The 948-nt window shown below is 59.6% G+C and overlaps 1 protein-coding gene across 1 annotated transcript in view; it reads left to right on the top strand.

Moving 5' to 3' along the window:
- Window positions 1-948, top strand: part of LOC104412160 (low-density lipoprotein receptor-related protein 1-like) — a gene marked incomplete at its 3' end in the record, with an annotated part of 9,321 nt that overhangs the window by 2,946 nt on the left and 5,427 nt on the right. The window lies entirely within an intron of this gene.

Genomic DNA, 948 nt, shown 5'->3' with positions numbered 1-948 from the left:
ACCCCACCATCCACATGGGCCCTGCCACATCCTGGAGGGGCCGGGGCAGAGCCAGACCCTCTCCCCACAGTCAGCTCCTGCCTGGGTCCTGCTGTCTCCCTGCAGCTCTCTAGGGTGCAGCTTTTTGTTTTCTGTTGATTTCACATCGTGGGTTTGAGTTTGTGCCATTTCACTTCATCTTATGTTTTTCTCCATTTTCACACTGTCGTTACGGGGCACTCAGAGGTAGGTTCCTGCCAAAATCTTTTTAATTCCATGTACAGTCCCTCTAAAACGAATGAGGACAATAAATTCTAGGTGAGGGCAGAGGGGTCGGGACCGGAAACCCAGCCGGATTTACCAAGCATCAGGACCAGCATCTCCCTCCACTGGAGCCACAGTCAGGGAGGGTCCGACCCTGCTGCCTCCACTGCCGGGGCCCATGCATGGCTCATCCTTGGCTCCAAAATCCATCCCTTCCTTGACCCTTCCTGCTCCGGCTGGGCATTCTGCGCCTCCCTCTTCCCCCATAGTCCTGTTGGCTTCTGCTCTGTGGCCGGAGGGGCCGCCTGCCCCACACATCCTACACCAGGACAACAAGGAAGGGAAGGATCCCAGTGGGAGACTGCCCTCCTGCAGGCGGGTTTGGCACCAGCTGTGCCAGTGTTGGCTCATTGGGCTGCGAGGGCTCTGTCCCCGCGCTGTGCAAGGAGGGGACGATGTGCCAGCACCGCCAGACCTGGCCATGGGCAGCAGGGAGCTATAGGGCTGGTGCAGAATGACTTGGGGGACACGGGCAGCTGGGAAGCTGCCAGGAGCTGGTCTGTGTGGCCATGGTACCCCCCAAAACCTCCCATTTCCCCACAGGGAACTGGGATGGGAAGGGGGCTGGGAGGTGGTACCAGCAGTGCCCCTCTCTGGCAGTTCCCCCAGCTCTGCTTGCACCCCACTCTGTTCCCAGAGCCACTG

This window comes from Nestor notabilis, unplaced genomic scaffold, assembly GCF_000696875.1.
Source record: "Nestor notabilis isolate BGI_N333 unplaced genomic scaffold, ASM69687v1 scaffold17549, whole genome shotgun sequence".
Taxonomy (NCBI): Eukaryota; Metazoa; Chordata; class Aves; order Psittaciformes; family Psittacidae; genus Nestor; species Nestor notabilis.
This window is presented reverse-complemented; position numbering and strand designations above follow the sequence as displayed.